We start from the raw sequence: 17,851 nt of genomic DNA, 5'->3' as shown, positions 1-17,851 counted from the left end.
AAAAGTGGAGAGAAAAAAAAGGTAAAGAAAAGAATTTAAAAAAAAAATAAAGACTTTTACTAACCCCTGTAACACCAAATTAGAGCGCAGCTCTTGAGGAGGAGCAGGAAAGGGTACTGAGGGGAGAAGGTGGAAAGTCCCCCACTACTAACATGGGTGTGGATCGACGTGTGCTTAACGTAAGTCGCAGGAAATGCACATATTTTGTGAACGCATCACGTGTAAATTTTGCGGGAATTTAGCGGGGCAATTTTTCCCCTAACTTTAGCGCGGAAGTTTTAGCGGGGAAACTTTTTCCACTCGACATAGCGGAGAATTTAGGGTAATTGTCATCCTCATCGTCAGCGTCGCTGATGGCGTCATCAGTGACGTCACCAGTGACATCACGTGTAACGTCATCGATGACAATTTAATGACGTCATCCTGATGACGTCATCGACATCGTCACTGATGACGTCATCAGTTGGTCTTTCACTGGTGTGTTTATCGGGCAGTGTAAAACACTTTTTAAGGTAGCGATAGGATAGTTGGGTTAAAGCAGGCTCTTAGGGTCACGAGACCGAACCGCGTTCACGTTGAAAACTTTTGGCGGGCTAGTTGGTTGTGCTGGCAGAGGCGTACCGAAATTTGAGCTTTGGTGGGATATTTGTCGTAGGGTCGCGCTGTGTCTCAGTAGGCAACGGTGAATACGCGACGGAAGAAGGATGCGCAGACTAAATCAAAAGAGGACCCGATATATAGAATGTGAGGATTGTGGCGGTTGGTGCTGCATGATGGAGACGGAGTTCAGAACTAGCAGAAGCCGAGGGTAGCAACTTTACATGCCGGAGTTGCGAGAAGGTAGAACTTGGTTTAAGGAGAATGGGAAGGGGATGGGTGACTACGGTTCATATTTTGATGCGAGAGATACCGGTAGAGCGGGAGAAGCGGGTTCAGCCCAAGGCTCACGTAGCAGGGTTGATTAAGAGGGGCGAAGCTGATGTGGAGTAGATGACCAGTGAATGGGCGAGCAAGGAGGAAAGCGTGGCGGGAGAGCTGAGGCGAGAACTGGAACAGCGAGCCGAGCTCGAGCGGCAGTTGGAGGAGCTTAGACAGGGGGAAGAGTGGAAGGTGGAGTTGGAGGAGCATAAGAAGAAGTGTGAGGATATGGTGCGGCAGCTGAGAGGAGTAGTTACCAAGGAAAAGGGGGAGGTAACAGAGAAGACGGCGGGGGGGGGGGGGGGGGGGGAGACGCAGAATCCAGTTAAATAGTTACGAGATGGTGGACATTGTAGGAAAGGAGTCTGCACAGCTGTAAAGTGCTGCACAGCAGGGTTCGAGGAAGGCAGCAGAAGTTGAGGAAGAGAAACCACAGATAGCTGGAGGGGGTGAAGACAGGCAATCGAGTGTTAGGAGGGCGCTGGTGGTAGGAGACTCAAGCATAACAAGGGTTAGGAGGGGCTGCTGGAGAGGGTGAAAGGGGATGGAAGGGTAAACGTAGTGGCCCAGCCGGGAAAGTGCATGGTAGACGCTATGGCCAAAGCGAAGGAGGACGGGTGGGAAAATAGGGAGGGAGTAAACCTAGTGGTAGTACATGCAGGACTAAATGATGTGTTAAAAGGATGGAGCCAGAACCTCGCCTGGCAGATCGAGTTGGGATTACGTAAGCTGAGGGATGTCTTTGAGACGGTGTATGTTGTGTCGGCTACATTTTTATTTTGTATATAGAGCCTCCAACTCGCGAAGAAGATCATGTATTTTCAGGTTCGAAGCTCGCGGCGTAGGCATCCCATCGTTGTCGCTACGCCGGCGACTAGGGCTGCAACATAATATTGGCGACGAGGAGAAAGCCATAAAGAGCTACCAATGAACTTCGGGCTTATGCCGCCGCTGCCGTTTCTGCAAACGCAAGGCCAGCCTTCCGTTTCACGGGCTGGGTACAAACATTCCTCAGGTTTCTTGAGGCTTCCGGCGAGGAGGTGTTCAAGGCGTCGTGGCGTGCAGCCATTCTGCTGCACTGTCTTTGAGTGAAGGGACAACGGCAGTACAATGTTGTGGCCACGTCGACACCACCACAGCAGCGGCCGACTACGGAGGAGGAAGGCAAGCCTGCGACTGCGGGTGCGACAGAGAAAAACAAGCCTGCTAGTGGGGATACCACGGACGAGTTCACAACTACGCTGAAGCTCGTAAGGAGGATTTTTGCAGCCACAACTAACGTACTCGTTTGAGCGATATCGATTCAAGCAGAGATTACAGCAGCGAGGCGAGCCGATGGAAGGATACATCACAAGTTCGCGCGATATAGCCGCCAAATGCGCGTACGATAGCACCACCGACGTGTTCATTCGGGACCAGCTCTGTTCAGGCATTTCATCTGGCAGACTTTGGGAATGTCTGCTGTTTGAAGGGGCACTGCTGACACTAGAAAAGGCCGTATCAATGGCAACGCAGTACGAAGACCCCCAGCGCAACCTGAAATACATTGCAGCTGAGGGGGTGGTGCATCGCGTTACTGAAAAGGATAAAAAAGACGAAGAGGAGGTGACGGAGCGTCCTTATTACCGTTGTGGATCGGCAAGTCACGGGGCAGGTTCATTGTGCTCAGTGGGCTCTTCAGTGTCAATCATCACCCATGACATTTATCGGAAATGGTTCCGGGAGTGAATGGCTCTGGCACCGCCGCCTGTCAACCTACTGGACCATTCGGGCTACAAGATAGAAGTGAAGGAACGATTCATCGCCAACGTTCGCTACCACTAGCGTTCGACTTGCGTACTATTTTACTTGGTGGCGAAGGGGACGACCCTTATTGGATTAGATGCAATCTGCAATTTACAACTTCAGATTGAAGGAGGAACCTTGCTATGTCTGCACACACGAACCGATCAGACCCCGCTACCTGCTGATATGAAGAAACAATTCTCACACTTATTAACCGACAAGTTGGATCTGGTAAAGGGCTTCTCTCACCAGGCCAAGAGGCTGGAAACTGTTAAGCCCGTGGCGGCAAAACTGCGGCGGCTGCCAATAGCATTGCGGGATGCTGTGTCCGTGGAAATGCGCCGATTGGAGCAAGTTGGAATCTTTGAACGGGTCGAAGCCTCTGAATGGATATCTCCAGTTGTAGTCGTCAAAAAAAAGGACGGCACCATCAGGCTGTGCGTAGACTTGCGCGAGCCAAACAAGGCCGTTTTAATGCATAGATTTAAACTCCCACATACAGAGGAGCTTCTTCACCAGCGTGCAGGGTCGACTCACTTCTCCAAGCTATATTTGGCCTCGACCTATCACCAAGTGTAACTGGCAGCAGACAGCCAGGAGCTGACGACATTCGTCACTCATGACGGACCTTTTGGTTTTCGAAGAGTATGGTTTGGGTTGGCGTCAGCTCCGCCGGCGTTTCAGAGAGCGATGACGACGGTCCTGGATTACTGTAAGAGGGTGCTATGTTACATTGACGATGTGATCGTATTCCGCAAGTCCCAAGCAGAGCACAGGAGAAAATTGCAGGAATTCCTACATTGCACTTTTGCTGCTGGACTTCAGCATAATCAGAAATGTGAATTCAACGTGCAAGCGCTCGACTTTCTGCGACACACCGTGCGTGCAGAAAAACTAACCCCTCTTAACTCCAAAGTAGAAGCCGTGGCTAAAACTCCATTACCAAAAGATGCAGCTGCTTTGCGCTCGTTTTCGGGACTTGTCGGATACTACGCAAAATGGTTGCCAAAGTATACAGAAGTACTAGAGCCTATAAGGAAGCTGTTGCGTTAAGAAGTCCCATTTATAGAAAACAAAGAAGCAGAACAGAGTTTCGAACAAGTCAAGGCATCTCTTTCTACATACGGTGCTATTAAGATGTTTGACCTTGCACTACCGGTAGTTGTCACTGCAGATGCATCAGTGCATGGGTATCCTTACTCTGCTTCAGCAGGGTGTTGGCGATGACTTGAGAACAGTGGCGGTTCCCTCACGAACACTCTCGCCGGCTGAACAGAAGTACTCCTTAGGGGAGAAGGAGGCCATTTCTTACGTGTGGGCGTGCGAGCATTGGCACGTGTTTCACTGTGGACGGCAGTTCAGGCTACGCACGGATCATCAATCGCTAGTAACTCTAGTGTCCTCTCAAGGGAATTGCCGAAGGCCACTGAGGCTCTCAAGTTGGTCATCTTGCCTTCTTTATTGCAACTTCGAAGTTGCATATCACCGAAGAAGTCACAACAAAGTAGCAGACGCTCTGTCAAGGTTGCCATTACTTACCGGTCATGAAGAAGAGGAAGAAATTGTATCATTCGTGTCATCTTGCATCACAAAGCCTGAACAACAAGAGGCTGTACAGAAGTATGGGACATTACAACTTCCGATGAAGTACATTTCAACCAGGTGGCTAGACAAGAAAAGCTTGGATTTTAAGTTATTTCCATTCTTTCGAGTGAGAGACGAGTTGGCATTGGTGGACAACTTGCTGCTGCGAGGAGAACGACTGGTCATCTTAGAGTCGCTGGCGGCCACCATGATTGAGCAGGCACACGAGACCCATCCCGGCATTGTCAGGACCAAGCAGCTTCGAAAATATCTTTGCGCCTTGAGGCGGTCCGAGTGCGTGATCGATGAAGGGGATGGGTGCGATTCTCTCAGGACGTGATGGTTCAAAGCTGTGTTGTCCACGAAAATTCTGAGTGCTCCTGTTGGTTTTGGGAAGACCACCATAGATGCACAGCATTCTGTTGGTTAGGCAACAAATGATATTACTCCTAATGCTTACCATTAGCTCTAGTGTTAATCTGGTTTTCTTTGTAGAGGGGAATGGGAATGCGGCGAGGAGAGTTGATGAAAACTGTTTCCGCTCCCTCGCGTAGCCGATTGCTGTGCCCTTTCTGCAGCCTTTCGAGAGTCTGGAACAGTGAAGGAAGTTTGGCCTCTGTGTTTAACTTCTGAACGATGGTATGGACAAATGTTACGGTCTGTAATTCTTTAACCGCCGGCTTGCTGGGCAAAGATGTGTAGGTATTTTCTACCACGTAAACGTCCTGGATTGCTTCCCGGTCGCGGTAAACGAGTTGGAGTCGTAATGCGTCTTGGTCGCAAGGAGCTTTGCGTTAGGCCCGTAAAACTAATGAGGAGTTTCGGAAAGCGGAGGTTGATGTTTGGGCATCTTGAATTCTTGTTTTGACAGGACTGTTTCGTTAGCGCCTGTGTCAATTTTGAATTTCACCGGTTGACCTTAAACTAATCGTTTTTCACAAGCTGGTGTTTCGAAAGTCTTGACAGCCAGTAAAAATCGAGATTCGTTGTATGTTGCGGGTGACCCAACTAAATCGACGCGACGATACCTGCAGACAAAAAAATAACGCCCCCTTTTCTTGCATGTGTTGCACACCTCTGACCTTGTTGGGCATTGGGAGCGAGCATGTTGCTCTTTTCCGGTCCAAAGAAACTCTCTTTGTGTACCGCTTTTGAACGAAGTCGAAGATGGTACCGCGTTGTCTTAGAAGTCAGGTCGCTCATTCCTTTATTGGGTAGATTTTGAAAGATTCTTGGACCAACGGTGTTTTTTTATTTTGTCGAGGCTCTAGGGCGACTTTGTTGACTGTCAACTTGTCAGGCTTAAGCTCAAGTTGGTGCTGCCGTGCGAGTTCCACCTGTCCGACGTTTTCAAGCACATTTTTAAAGGTATTGAGTTGCAGTCTTGCAGAGACATTTTGGCCTTAATTCCGACCACTAGGCGAATACTTACAAGCTCATATTGGTGGCTACCGTATTCACAGTGCTTTGAATGTGCGTGGAGTGCAGTGACAAAATACTCGACAGACTCGACCTCCTGCTCGGGTTAGAACACGACCATTTAAAGATGACGTTTTGCGCGGGATTAAGTACTCATCGAATTGCTCTATTACAATTTCGAACATCCTTCCGTTTCCTTCAGATAGCTGCAAAGTGTCATATATAATTTTGGCCTGGTATCCCGTGATGTAGAGCAAGGCACTTATTCGGTGTGGCTTAGGTGAGGTGCCCAGTCCGGAGCATGCGCTATATCTTCTAAACTTTTTTTCACATCGCCCCCTCGTTGGGCAATGAGAAGCAAAAAAATCTTTTGTAGGTTTTATGATGAAGCTTGCCATACTTGAACCTTTTCTTGAAATCAAATGTCTTCTAGAGCATAGGCGCGTACTTTCCTGTGGTTCCCTGTTTGGGGTGTCCTGGCCTGCTAAGGAGCTCATTAAGTCGATTCATCGTTGGCGGCATCCCAGTTCTGACACCATGTTTCATATTGTGCAAGGGCACGCCGACATGGGGACTTGGTATGAGAACGGTTTTGATATAGCTATCGGCTCAGAGCCGGAATACGTTTTGGGAGCGGGGGGCGATGCCAGTGTTCATGCGCAGGAGCGAAACAGCCCGAACAGCTCTGCTGCTCGGTGTACCTATCTTCAAGTGTGTTCTCCTTGTTCGTGGCTGATGCCTCCTGTGCTGTCACCTTCTCGTCGCGTCAAGCTTCGCCGCTGCGACGCTCCCCCGATTCTGGGGCCGCAGTAAACGCCTGGACTTGTTGACTTTCCAGCCTCCTGCTGGTCCCGGCGCTCGCCACTGGGTGTCCCGTGAGGGGAGCACTGAAGTGAACAGTGCAGCCGCTTCCTCCGCTTCTCCCTTCGTCCATGACGTTATTTGTGATATTGCCTTTGGGGACGTGACTAGCGGCGGCTGCTGGCATAGGGACGCACACAGTCCCGGTATTTGTACTTGAACGCACGACACGTCTATACCTCGGCGCCTAGCACTCACGCAGTATTTGCGTTTGCCCTTTCATTGGAGTCACAGCGGCACTCGCGAGAATACAGAGACGTGCACGGTGCCAGTTAGAGAACAAAACTTAGTTTTCGAATTTTCTGTCGTCATACTGTCCCGAAGAACCAACCTAACGAGGACGGCCGTTGAATCGACGTTTGTCGGGTTTTCGTAGCACCATTCCTAACGAGAGGCTAATTTTACATTGCCAAACAATCACAACGCCTGGCGGATGGCTTTGAAGGGTATGTCGAAAGCCACCCAATGGACCTTGAACTTGAACTCCCACTTATTGGGGTTGATTAGACGACAGAGTTTGTGTTTCACCTGTAGTTTTTCTGTACTCGGGTGCTTAGGCTTCACCGCAGCGATGTGGAGTTTAGCAGCCAAACGTGCGCCATTTCGAACGCGCCTAGACCTGCCACGTCATCCCAGATATCCGCCTGTCGTAGAGACCCGATCAAATCGTCAACTGAGTACAGTCGGCTGCAGGTGTCGGCGTGCGGCACAAGGTTGTGCATCGTCGCTTCGTCTGATGGTAGAGTTTACATTAACTACAACGCTGATTGTATCTATTGGCCAAGTGGCGGCGGGCCCATTTGGGAGCGCGCGGACCGGGGAGGGGGGAGGGGGTGCCTGGTAAACTTTGAGTTTGTGTGGGAAACGCATCACATCACGTTCAACGAGATGTATCAAGAATTCGTAATATTGACAATAACTTTACTTTATGTTTATTTATAATTCAAAATTCGATTTGGCAGTCTTCAACGCTCTACCGGCAGATAGAAATGGGTCCGCAGCCACGTGACTATTATGTACGAATGGCTGCCCCCACGATAGTGCCCCGTGGGAAAACACGTCTGGTCCGGAATTTGGGTTTAGATTGATTGCGACTGTATATAGCCGCGAACGGCTTTACCGCAGCCGAGCTCCGCCGTTATCGCAATCTCTTCAGGAGGCCGAAACGAATTCAACGCCGCACTTCTGGTTTTTCTTAAGGCTAGGCTTTGACACTGGTCGATCACAATGAAAATCACGCGTCAGACCACGCTGCCTTTTGGAATGCGTCGCTTAATAAACCCGTTTCGAAAGCCTGGCCCCTGTTGTCAGCTGTGGAGTCCCTGCGCTATGATGGACAAGATCTACAACGGAACGGCACACTTTATGCATCTGGTTAAAGTAGAAGTCAAAAGCACACTCACAAAAAGAGGTGATCAGAGAAGCGACGTTGCACTTTCAACATAGTTTGGCTGCCTCGTCGGTTTTTGTGCTGGCCGCGCTCCGAAGTTGAATATCTTAGGGAAATCCCCGTTGCACAATGTCAGTTGTTCTGCCATTTTGTAGTGTCTCCAACATCCCGGTCATCCGCACGTGACTTTCGAGACGGATCTTGCACATCAGTTTCGCCCAGAGCTCGCTCGATAGCAGCAGTTGCGGCAAAGTCGAACAAGTTTCACTGCGCGTGCGCTAGAGCATATTGCCGCCCGCAGAGCCGATAAGGCAACGCTTGGTCACGGTCTTCTAGGAGATTCCCGCTCATTCTCGCAGCAGGCGTAACTTTCCTTCTGCTTTGTTATTCTCGAAAGTGCCAGTTCATCCTCGCCCCGAGCGCGCGACGCTCGAATCTTCTTTGCCGAACTTTCGAGATAGTGACGCAGGGTAGATAAGCGGCTCCCGCGACCTTGTCGAGTCAGTCCCAGTCTCGCTAGCGCTCTCTAATGCCGGCGAACCGCCGCCCGCTTTTCTGCTACCTCGACGCTTTTTCGTTATTTATTTTTGGTTGGCACAAGTTCGCCCACTAAATCTTTAATTTCAGTTCCCTGTTCGGGTTTTCGTCACCTTCATTCGTGACATTTTTGGTGGAGGTGCGGGGTACTTTGCACGGGTTTCATACGTTCTACTGTCGAAGAAGACCAACCAGTCGACGAAGCCGACCATGGACCCCCAGTCGTCGCAGACCCCGACCGTCGCCCCCGTCGTCTACCTGCCCGTCGCCCCTCGTACACCGACGTCCTTCCACGGCGAGATCTACGAAGACGTCGAAGATTGGTTGCAGCAATACGAACGGGTGGCGCTGCACAACCAATGGACTCCGGAACAGCGTCTTCAAAATGTCTATTTTTCCTTCCTTCGAGGGAACGGCGCGACACTGGTTCGAGAATCGTGAAACCTCGACTACGTCATGGGATCAGCTGAAAGGAGAGCTCCGAGGGACGTTCGCCAGTCACCACCAAAGGGAGAGAGCCGAGGACCTCTTTCGGACGAGGACGCAAGGCCCCAACGAAAGCGTAACCAGCTTCGTTCAAGACGTCCTGCGACTGAGTGCGCGTGCCGACCCACAAGCCACCGATGACAAGAAGCTGGGTGTCCTCATGCGCGGGGAGAGGGACGACATCTTTGGGGGCCTCGTCCGCTACCCGCCGACCACCGTCGAAGCGTTTGTCACGGAATCAACGAACATGGAACGCGCCCTCCAAGCACGCGCCTCCTACTACCAGCGACATCCCGGCGTCGTTGCCTCCACGCTGCTTAAGGACGACATCGGCGCCCGCACCCGGGACATACGCGACGTTATCCGGGACGTCGTCCGAGAGGAGCTCCGAAAGCTGCTCCCCGCTACTGAGCGTACGGCGTCGCTTTCAGTCGCCGAGATCGTGCGCAACGAGGTACAGCGGGCCTTGCAGCCTGAAACTCCCGTCAACGAGCAAGCCCCTGAGGAACCGAGGCTGACCTACGCCGCCATGGCCAGACGAACGCCGCAAGCTCCCCGCCAAGCTACGGTGCCACCACGACGTCAACCTCCAGCGCCACAGTACTACCAACATCGCGAAGAACGACAGCACGTGTGCCCGGAAAAACCAGCACCCAGGAAAACTGACGTGTGGCGAACCCGACGAGGTAGAGGGGCTTAGAGCGATAAACCGGGGTTCCGGTCTGCACTTGAAAGTGACCCCCATAAGGAGGCTGCCATTGTACGCAAATTTGACCACACGTCACATGACCAAACCAAATACGTGACGTCACCGGAAAGATGGCAGCGCCCATGCAGCGGCTGGCCCCAGCTGGGCCGGAGCTTGTCGGATGCTTTGTTGGTTGTCGTTCGTCTCGGCGAGTTGATTTCAGACGCGGAAGCCGTCATATGAGGCCGGTCGAAAGCGAGTTCAGAGTTCAGCGTGGTATTTGACGTAGGTATAACGTGAAAATACGGAGAAACGGTGTGCATCTCGCTGGTGACCGACCGGGATATTGCCACGGAAGAGACAATCTGACCTACGTTGCTCGGACCTCGGATTGACTCGGATACCGCTAGGATAAAATTTAAGGCGACGTTTCTGTGCTCTCGTTGACCATCGGAATCTTCGAGGTTTGCAGTGAAGCGTGTGCAATATATTTGGATACACAGTTTAGCGACGGAAATCGCCTGAGTCGTGCTTGGCGGTGTGCAATCGCGGTGCAGCTTCGATCAAATGACCGAGGGCTCACTTCGGTTGTGCGGCGCACCGGAAGGCTGCCTTGAAGCTGGTAGTTCCCGTGCCGTCCTGAATGATGCTGTGCTGCTTACAAATTGTTCCGGCGTAGAAGTGCACTTTCACGGAGCACAGGTGTTGCAGTTGGTATTGATCCCGCTGGTCTGTCGCACGTTTCGTCAACCCAAACGTTTCATCCTCACTCGTTACGCGAATTGCAAGCTGTCCGGACATTTCACCGAGCGTGTTACGTACCCAGCTCACGCCGCTTTGTGGCAACAGTCTGCAGTGGCTCATTACCAGAAAAGTGGTCCCACATCCATTTCAGTTCAGTTCGTCCACGGCAGTCGCCAAACCCCGGAGGAGAGGATTTATTCGGACAGAATGCCACTAAAGCAATGCAGCTTCTTCAGTGGTCAGGATAGATTCTCTTCTGCTAGTTTTGTTATACTGTCACGGATCCTTGTTCCAGTCCTATCTTCTATCAATATTCACTATTCTGGGACACTGCAGGTCATGCTCAGCTGTAATCGTATGTTCAGGTGGAGGTACTGGGCACTTTACCCGTAGCCCTTCACTCTGTGTGAACCCGGCGGCTCTTCAGCCGAGTTACCCGATAATGGGACACGGCTGGCGGACTATTCTGCGTCTTATACCCCTGTCGAGCCGTAGGCAAAGTCCTGACCCGAGCCTGGCAGAACAACCGCAAGACGACCGAGTACCACAAGGAGTAACCTCGGAAATACACCACGAAGCACCTGAAATCCGAGCCAGTTGCTGCTACCAGGAAAAACCACCGGAATTCGGTCTCCTGTCAGAAAATCCGAAGCTGACTAAGCCAACAATGACAAACCTGTAGCAGCAAACCGTGTCCCCTCCCACCATTGTTTGCATGCCCGTCGCAAATCACACTCCGACGCTTTTTCACGCAAGCTGTATGAAGACGTCAAGGACTGGATTGAACAATATGACAGTGTCGCCCGCCACATTGGGTGGACAGACAACCAGCTCCTGCAGAACCTATACTTCTCGTGGAAGCAACTGCCGGCGCTGGTCTAAGAACCATGGATCCTCCTTAACGTCATGGGAAGTTTGCAAGATCAAGCTGAAGCGCGCATTCGTCAGCCAACATCAACGAGAGAGAGCCGCATTCTTGATTCTGTCCAGGACACTGCCCCAATGAGAGCGCCACCGCACTCGTGGAGGATGTTTTGCGCTTGATCGAGCGCCCACGCCCACGCCGACCTTGATGCTACAGAAGACAAGAACTTAAGAATCCCATGCGCCTCACGTGAGGGACAACACCTTCGGCAGCCTTGTCCGCAACCCCCCAACAACAGTCGAAGTGTTCATATCACTGAGGCTTCCAACATGGAATGTGCACTGCATGTCCGAGCCTGCCACTATGAACAACTTCCCGGCGTCTCGACACTCGAGTTGTCCAGCTACTACTTCGACGCCAGCCTCCCAGGCATCCACGACATCACCCACGACGTTGTCTGGGAGGAGATCAGGAAGCTACCTCCTGCCATCAGTTGCTCGGCTTTTATTTTGATTGCCGAGATTGTTTCGGAACAAGTTTGACAGGTATTTCAACCGAGACTTCTGCAAGCGAAGCGGCATCTGACAAACCAAGGGCAACTTACGCCACAATGGCACGACGACCGCCACCGGCTGCCCCTTAGTATTCAATGCCAATTCAATGAGACACTCTAACGCTGAAGCATTCCCGACATTGTGTGTAGGACTGTGCTCAACAAAGTACACCGAGGAAAACGTAGGTGATGCGAATGTGCGACCGAAAACCACTTTGCTACCACTGCATGAAGCCTACTATGTCTACCAAAGCAGCCCGTACTAATGAATTGGTCGGCGAGGGTTCGTGCCAAGCGACCCTCGATTACCTTTCGAGGAGCGACCACGGGAGATTAAGGATTACCTTCGGCGACCTTTGTCCCTGATGCCGAAGGTGCTGAATCGAAGATTCTGAATCCCTGATTACCCCAAAGCTCCTCATGTCCATCACCTCAACAAGAGGTAAGCACGACAAAGCAGGTGAGCGGCGATGCAGTGACAGTGGATTTGGTTTCGGTTGTCGTCCAAGAACAATACCTAAAAATTTGCTGACACCAATTTTCTGTGTCCACTCCACGAAGCACACAATTTCCAACTTTGAGGGAGAATGCCCCTGAATGACTTGAAGGAATAGAATGGTTGGTTGCTCTCAAAAGTGAACTGCAAGCATCACCAGACTTGGATAGCAAACAAAAATTGTTGCCAGCTTTCAAGTCAACGGTACAGCAAAAGGCACAGCCACGTAAGCAATACATGCCCGAACTTGCTACATTGATGCCGAAAACTACCAGGAAAATTTTCGGATTAGAAGCCAGCCCTGCAGCTTCAGTGCACATGACATATGATTACAAGACAGCATCAGTCGGTCAAAGTTGCCACTCGACCAAACTGAACACCGACGTGCCAGGAGCGTCATCCGACAACAAGGTCCACAGGTACTACGACTGAACGCCTGACACAAGACTGTCGCAGAAAGAACTCGTTATAGAACCATTTACTAAGAATCAATAATTTTGTAATCAAGTGGAAATAAACATATTTGATACACTAACCAGATAAACATATTTCCGCTTGCCTTCATGCCTTGAGAGTCTACACACCGAGAATTGTGTCCATTGCATGCTCTGGACATTACGAGGACACTCGCTTCTCTGACCCTTCAATAATAATTAAGGGGTCATACCAGACTGGCAGACTTCTTGCAAGGGGCTGCACTCAATCAACCTTTCCTGAACATGTGGTGCATCCGAAAACCAACTCCAGTGATGTGAAAATGTTATTTATTAATTTATTCCTTCCAGGGGCCTTCGTAGGCATTGCAGAGAGGATACTTAAAACTACACACATGATAATAGCATTAAAGCACACTGCTGTAACTTGTTAATTGGAAAAACAAACACACCTCTGAGCATATAGTTTAATAGTATGTGTTGATGCATTGTTATATAGCATGACACTTCCTATATGTATGACACAATAGACCCTTTGCAGAACCTTATCAAGCAACACAACCGTCACCATTTTTTTCGGCGAAAAGCACACGAATGGGCCCCAGTTCACGTCGAACGCCAATGCAGCATTCGAGTCCAATAGGTGCTGAGCCGAATTCACAGGGATGGCGGACATAACATTCTTGTCGAACAAATACCCAAAGTATGAAAGCCTGGGGTAATTACAGTAGTAGCTACTGTAATTTGTTTCATCAGAATTTGGCAGACGGCAAAGGCCCGCTTTTCTGCTACCTCGACGCTCTTTCGTTATTTATTTTTGGTTGGCACAAGTTCGCCCATTAAATCTTTATTTTCAGTTCCCTGTTCGGCTTTTCGTCACCTTCATTCGTCACCTTCACTATCTCCGACAGGATATAGCCGTAACCTAGCTTTACAAAATCACGCTTGTGTTTTACAGCCGCAGCAATGCACCCTGCCCACCTTTAGGTCGGCAAAATTAAGAGACACTCAAAATAAAATAAATATTTGCGGAAAGGAGTAAACTTTGTTTTTATTTAATTTTGTCGCAGACTGCCTGCCTTCTACCAATAACTCATTGGTCGTCTATGTCCAAAAATAATCAAGCACAAACAGCATCCATCCTGATTCCCTAACTCTGTCATTTTCTAGATTAGATCCTGTTCAAAAGTCCATCAAGCCACATTAGCGGACACCCTTCCTTGCTCACAAAGCGCCTAACTGGATAAAACTCCTCACCGAACTCTGGCGCAGCGGTCGTTTTAAATTCCAACTAAGCCGAGTTCCCGCATATCGCTAGGCCTGGTGTCTTTGATAATATACTCAGAATATGTGAGCAACAATGGAGGACAGGTATTACCGCAGAATTGAAAAGGGTCTATTGAATCATAAAGATGCCCGCTTTTAACCGTACTACTACACACTGAAGCCTAACTCTGACACGTCCTTGGGGAGTTTGGACCGAAGGCGCAAGATGACCGCAGAACTTTTACGCTGGAAGCCTAACTCTACCACTTGTTAGGCAAGTTGGGCCCAAAAATTTTCAGATGACAGCCGTACTATTCGCATGTGGCGCCAATTTTCGGCAGGTCTCTGGCGATGAGAACCCGAAGGTGAGAGATGGGAGCCGACGGCTCAGGCCGTAAGTCACACTGTGGCACTTGCTTGGCGACTTTGGTCCAGAGCTCCCAGGTAAGAGCCGAGTTACCAGAGTGTGGCGGCTACCTTTGACACTTGTTTGGTTACTTATGACCGTATATACCAGTTTACAGCCCAACTACAAAACAGAGGGCTTAACTCTGTCACTTGTTCGGCGATTTTTCAAGCATCAGGCTAAATGACAGCCGAATTAGGAAGTGAAGCCACACTCTTGCACATTTTTGGCGAACTAGGTCAAAATAACAAGATTCTTGCCAAAGAAGGTCTGATTTGGCTGCACTTTGGCCCATTAGGGAATGTCAAGGCCCAATAATCCCAGACAAAGGCCGCATTTTGGACCAGAACTCTCTGTCACCTAGTCAGTTGGAGCTTCATTGAAAGTGAGTGAGTCCGGTCTGTGGTAAATTAGGATATATTGGCCACATGCACCTAAACTGCTACTCTTCGCAGTTGAAAGTAGTCGAATCGTTTAAATATATAGAATAAGAAACGGTATGCGGATGAGACGGTGGAAAACTATTAATGTCTCAATTCTGTCCTACATTGTATATATTAATTTAGTTTCTCAAAAAAATTTTCAAGCCACTTGTTCAAACTGAGGCATACTATTCTGTGCCCGCACTTTCTATGCATATATTGCTTTTTAAAACATCAAATTTAAATTAGGCATTACGAAGAAAGAGACAAGAGGCAAAAACCACCCATTACGAAAGCAAACTGTTTGTCGAGCTGAGACTATTTTTGAAAAATATGAGTGGAAAATAATGTTTATTTTCTTACGCGATACAGTTGGTCGTCAAATTAGGCCCATGTGTCGCATCTAGTAGCAGATTCATCTAGTTTCGCAATGCTGAAAATGAGTACAAAAACAGAAAGAATGTTTCAAATCACCTATTATTTTTTTCTCATCCAGATCACGACGGGCAAACTAGAAGCGGACCCTCAAATGCTTCGCCTGTTTGAGGTAAAGCAACGGATGCTGAGAAGGTGGTGCTGCAAAAAAGAACTCGAAAACTCAAAACAATAATTACTCAAATCACAAGGCAGGCGAAGGAATACGACGAAAACTGAGAGGCAAAACTGGAACTAATTGTATAATCAGCTTCAAGAGAACCTGGCAAATCCTCAGAGCCCTGCTGAACAGGGCGGACCTCAAGGCAACTCTGCTGGAGCAGATCCTGAAATTCACCCTCAACTTCCTGGACAATAGTGAAGGGATGATGGAGGCGGTAAAAACAGAGTTCTTCGGGGAGTACACTCTACACAGCACGACTAACTACTCAAATTATGAGGGAGAAGACAGCACAGCTGGAAAAACCATTCACCAAAGTTGAGATGGAGGCTGCTCTGGGACGGCTGACAAGTAACAAGGGACATAGGAGGGATTGAATCAAAAACTAGACTTTCAGAAGCCTTGATGCCTGATGGTAGACTGCCTGCTAAAACATGTCAACGAAAGCTTGATACTGGGAGGATTCTGTCCACGAAACCTGCCGATGTAAATATGATGTCCAAGAAAGGGAAGACGATAGCCATCCAGAATATGAGACCGATATCTCTGACATTCAGAGATATCGGTATCATCGTTTTGCCGGCTACGACGAGCCGGGACTATATAAAAACAATCATGGACTCAAATGAAGCCTGCATAAATTTCCAAAGTTGGAAAGGTGCAGCAGCGGCTTTTCTGATCCTGGGAAATAACAAAGTTTCGGAATTACCAAATAGTCTCGACCCCGGGGCACAAAGGCCTGACAGAAAATAAGGCGGTTCACGCTCTGACTGGAGATTATACTCGCTGGGCATCCTTGCGGATCGATCGAGCAATGTTACTCCCGGATGAAGGCCTCCCGAAAAAGGAGTGCAGAGATGCTAGAACACAGCACACAAGGGAGGGTGGTCTACGCAAAGCCTCGCTTGAAGCTATCCAGTTAAAATGTGGTCTCTTGGTTGTAGCTCTAAAACAACACATCTGCATATCGTACACATAACCCCTTGAGACATCCAGCTTCCTACGAATATGACATCCCGCCTCCTACGAATCTTAGCTCCAGCCTCCTTCAAACAAGAACCAAAAGACTTTAACTTATGGCAAAGGGATGGCAGGGAAGCGCGGCGAAACAACCCACAATACGACTCTCCAGGGAGCAGTGGGAAAGCCGGCCGACCATCGTGGACCCTGGTGAACAGGCCGAGCTGAGTGACAGAACCCAACGGGCAGCCGAGGACCATGGTCTCCTGGACTGATGGGACCGCTCAACATGAGACGAAGTCTGCTTCTGTTATTTATGAATGGAGATTATTCTCTCCCTCGGTATACCCCAATTGGAAGTCTAAATGTGAGATAAGATCAGACTTGTACGTAATTCAACTACTCTACCTAAGTTACAGTAGTTTAACTACTTTCTTGAGCAGTTTAGTAACTTTCAATTACATTTTTATTTCGGTAATTAGTAGTTTAATTTAATAACTTTTCCTGAGTACCATCTATTCATATTAAAAATTACTTTTGAATTTTAGTGGTTTTTTTTGCCTATCAACAAACATTCCTGCACAAAAGGGATCAGATGTTAAATGAGCAGCTGGTATTTGAAAATAGGGAAACGCATATGGCGTAGGAAGAGGGGGGGGGGAAGCGAAACGGATTGACCTGTCCGAATCCCCCCCCCGCCCCTTGCAGCAACACTGCTACGAGGCGTGGGGAGCGAACAGACACGACGCAAGGGAGGCCGAGTAACTGCGAGATTAGCTCTGAAGACTGGCGTTTCTCTGCGTCCCGGAGCTCAAGGAGACTTGCCTCATTTAAAGAAAAGGCTGGTCCACGCTTTTCGCCAGCGTAGGAGTTCTCGCCCACTACCGCAGGTACACACACTGCATCCTCACTCAAAGGAGAGAAAAAAATGCAGCACATGCTCTGGAACTCATCTGGTGGTCCCGCTCTCTGTGCTCTACTCGAAGAATCACGTGCTAAAGGGCAACGCCAAGATTACCTTTTTTTGCGTTCCCTTTCCTCCCAAAACTCAAAATATGCAGATCTTCAAAGATTCGAAGATTCGTTCGAGAAGCCTTTAATATTTCCTGAAAGGTTTTTACATAAAAAACATAAACAAACAGTGCTCGCAAGTACTTTATATACGTGATACTCAAAGTACTACTGTTTAAAAAAATTGTATTTTAGGTAAAGTCTTTTAACATGTACTTGCACTTTCCGAGAAAAGTAAAACTTCCGACTTCAATGTACATTCCCTTAATTTGAAAACGAAAAATCGCGTATCGGCGTGTGAAAGCGCGCTTTTTCGGGACGTCATATGGTCATGGTCATTCCTCTCAGTGAAGTAATGGCGGCTATAAGACCGGCAGAAATAAGGGCATTATAAGTTGATTGTGTCAAAGAGTTTGTCAGCGAAAGCAAAA

The sequence above is a fragment of the Ixodes scapularis genome, unplaced genomic scaffold, assembly GCF_016920785.2.
Source record: "Ixodes scapularis isolate PalLabHiFi unplaced genomic scaffold, ASM1692078v2 PGA_scaffold0__279_contigs__length_252992795, whole genome shotgun sequence".
NCBI classification, from domain to species: domain Eukaryota; kingdom Metazoa; phylum Arthropoda; class Arachnida; order Ixodida; family Ixodidae; genus Ixodes; species Ixodes scapularis.
Note: the sequence above shows the minus strand (reverse complement) of the source record.